Source organism: Cyprinodon tularosa, unplaced genomic scaffold (genome assembly GCF_016077235.1).
Source record: "Cyprinodon tularosa strain WSP-4 unplaced genomic scaffold, ASM1607723v1 ctg484, whole genome shotgun sequence".
NCBI lineage: Eukaryota > Metazoa > Chordata > Actinopteri > Cyprinodontiformes > Cyprinodontidae > Cyprinodon > Cyprinodon tularosa.
The window spans coordinates 253,225-256,952 of NW_024039212.1; the positions used below are offsets into that span (position 1 = coordinate 253,225).

Here is a 3,728-nt window from a genome sequence, read left to right on the forward strand (position 1 = left end):
TATATAAGTTATACTTAAAGCTAATTTAAAAGTTTTTCAGAAATTATGAAAATGACAGTTTGCAATCTACGACAACATGAGGTATTTACAGCATTTTTTGAAATTATTTTTGGTCTTATGTTAGATTTTCTCTGATTGTTACAGGCTTTGTTGAGTGCAAATTTACTGACTCAATCCAAACTCAACACTGTTATGCAACAAAAGGACAGCAACTTATTTTTCATCTTTCAGTAGCACAACACGGCGAGATTAGACTGATAAAGGATGAAACATACAGAATTTTAAAGGTAGATAAGAATGGGTCAGTGACCCTCAATGAGGACTATGTAAATCAGTTTGAGCAAATCCAGCCTGGAACATTCAGACTGGGTAATGCCACAAAGGAACATTCTGGAAAATATGTCCTTGAAGAATACAGAGATGATGGACAAATAATGAGAAGAGCCCAAGTTCACCTAAAAATACAAGGTATGTCATTTTTTTTTCTTCCCGTAAAAAAAGAAATGTATTGACTTTGAAAATACAGTTTGTATGAACACAGACACGGGTACAGGGAACAAACAGTAGGAACTAGCACTGAGTGGAAGAATGATAAGGGTCTTAAATACTGGTTAGGAGAATCCTGGGCAATGAAGTAATGAACTAACTGGGAGCAGGTGTGGCAAGAAGAAGCAAGAAGGGGACAAAGGGGAGAAATGATTAAAAGGAAATCTCTGTGACTTAAATAGTGGTCACAAGCAGACTTTTTAAAAATTAATTTATACCTAATAAACAACCAAAAATTATTTATTTATGTATCCAGAAATTACAGTATTTCTGGATACAAAATCTGATCAGATAAATAAAAATTTGCTTTTATAAAGAACATATATTTCAAGTGACATACATGGGAAAACAGTGAAAGAGAGATTCTAAAGTCATTCATAACTTTATGTTCCATTTACAGGGTCCGTGTCAAAGCCAACAGTGTCTCAAAGGTGTTTTCCACCTGAACAGAAGACAGTCACATGTTATTCTGATGAAGATGAGGTAGAGTTCTTTCTAGCTTTAAATGGCCACTCACTTATACAAGGTAGAGATCACAGGAGTTCCATGAACTGCAATGGTGAAACATCTGCTGTGTCAAATATTTGCGTCAACATGCATGGACAACTTACGGGAAGCCTCATGTGCCGAGTTTGGAATAATGTCAGCAGAGAGGATTCAGTTTATCAGTTAACATCATGCAAAGGTATGATATAAGTTGTTGCTTCAAGTGTGTGAATGAAAACATTTCAAATGTATTAAATGCCTTTGATATTGGATCACTAAAAAGTATGAGAAAAGATTGTTCCAGATGTGAGCCAGAGGTCATTTGTTTTTTGTTTTTGGTATTTTTTTACTAGAGATTTTTAATGCCTTCTTGTCTTATCACAATTTGCTTTTACTTTAGAAACACAAAACTTTGTTCATAGGAGCTTATGCAGGTCAAATAAATACAAAATTTATCTTATTCTAACAGCTTTAAAAAATGGAGACTTTTGTAATTGGGCAGCATATATTTACCGGTACTATTGATTTGTTCCTTGTATTATCCAGGTTTTGATAATGCTCTTATCCAGACTACTGTGCCTGTGCTAGCTGGTTCTGCTGTTGTTTTATCTGCGCTTTGGAGTTTCCTTTATATTAAACTTTGTAAAAGGAGAAAATCAATGGCACCAAATGAAGGTAACTGAAATGTTTAAAAACGTATTTGAAAATTGTTGTTACAGATAATCTTAAATATGGACTTTTTATGAGCAAATATTTTTTATTTGTTTTTTTACAGAGAACGCAGAAGAGGATGTTGTATATGCTGATGTCAAAGTGAAAGATACAAGTCAAAGTAAATAAGCCACCCAATGCAATGGAAGATGGCATTTGCTAAATGAAATTATGCCATTAGTTAGGAGGACATATTCTACTTTGGGCTCCATATTTTTTTCTTTTTTTGTATTTTAAGGATGTCCTATATTTTATTTTTAGAAGTTATATATTTTATACTTTGGACCATTTTTGTGAAAGGTGTACAATTGTGAGGACTTAAGACATAATTTGACTTCTTTGTATGTGTCTATTTCAATTTGAAAATTTTCAAATAAACAAAAATGTTTCTTCTGTAATATCTAAAACACATAAATACATATAAAAACAACATTTGAACATAATTTCATGTAAACGTAATATTTGTCATAAGAGTTTTTTATTTATTTTTATCACACTATGAATGTTTAAAGTCTCCCCTACCTTAGCGGAATTTTAAGGCTTTCTGTTAATAGATGCATTTGTCTTTCTCTTTCAACAGGTAACAACAAATGCTAGATTTATTAAATTTAACCATGAAATGCGTATACTATTTTATAATTATTGTTAGTAAAAATGCTGAAGAACTGTAATTAAATATTTGACATAGTTAGAAGAATTTACACTGTATCACAAGCTTCAATACACATACAGTATCATTTTGAACAAGGTTATGTCCTGGCCAAAGTACAGTAGGACTCTTACTCTAAGCCTATATACAACATATTACACTTTTTTTTTTTATTTTAAGTGGGCCAAATCACTTAGTAAAATTATATTAAAATACAATAAAAGAAAACCAATGTAAATTGCTACTGTAGTGCCTTACTCTTTTAATAAACCATGTAACTTTTGCCCCAGCATTCACATCTGATATTGCTCACAGTGGTTCTTTGTGCACGCAGGGAGCATGTGTGTTTGCCCAGACACATGGAAAATTATAGGGAACATGGCTGCCAAGGCAAAATTGCTCTTGGTGATGGGTCAGACAAGAAGCAGTTCAAAAAGTTCTTATGAAGGTGAATCAATCCAGGCACATGACATTGCCTGGTAATTTTCCGGCAAGCGCTCGCTGGTCAGCTTCTTCTTCTCGGAACCCAATAAGGCCCAGCAAGAAAGAGTGACATGAGGTCACCCCCCAGTGGGCTGACCACCTTCTCATAAATCAATTGTGGGTGATAATGATTATTTTGAAGAGCTTGACACTTTTATTTCAGTTGATGTATTGAATCGTTGATTAATAAACACTTAATGTTTTTCTGTATGGATTTTGATCATTGTTTTTTCTGTCCTTTATAAAGTATTATGGAGACATATAGGTACTTATGGGGACCACTAAGCTTGTCCCTGTGAGGAAAAGTTCTCTTCTTGGGTTTCGGGGTTAGGTTCAGGTCTAAGGAGTTTAAATTCTGTTTAGGTTAGGATGAGGTATATGCTTGCAATGGTTACGGTCAGTTTTGGTTTGGCCCTAATAATGTGGCTATGTATTTGATACCTGGTGGAGACAATTTCCCAAGAATAAGCTACATTTTTTGGATTATAGGAACCATTGACTTGTCCCCATGAGCAAAGGCTCTCTTATTGGGTTAGGTTTAGGACAGATATGAATTGAATTTAGGTTAGGTAGAGAGTGAGGTAGATGTTGGTAATTGTTAAGGTTAGGGTAAGCGTCTGGGTTATGCCATAGGTATTAGTGGGAAATGAATGGAAGTCAAGGAAAATCCCCACAAGGATGGGGTGACAAAAAATATGTGTGTGTGTCTCACTGTGTAGTTCTTTGAAATATAAAACAAAAATACACAGACATATTAGAGTAGCTAAACCTTGCCTGTAAATTTTGTATAATTGGTCAACCATGCGTTAACTTCCAATACAATTTGAATTAAAAGAAAACAACCACATCTGAC

The 3,728-nt window shown here is 34.0% G+C and overlaps 1 long non-coding RNA gene across 1 annotated transcript; it reads left to right on the plus strand.

Annotated features, from left to right (window-relative positions):
- Positions 1-350: 350 nt before the first annotated feature.
- On the plus strand, positions 351-1,968 carry LOC119794605. Its single transcript, XR_005282234.1, has 3 exons — positions 351-468; positions 947-1,231; positions 1,808-1,968. It is a non-coding gene; the product is annotated as an uncharacterized LOC119794605 (long non-coding RNA).
- Positions 1,969-3,728: the final 1,760 nt, after the last annotated feature.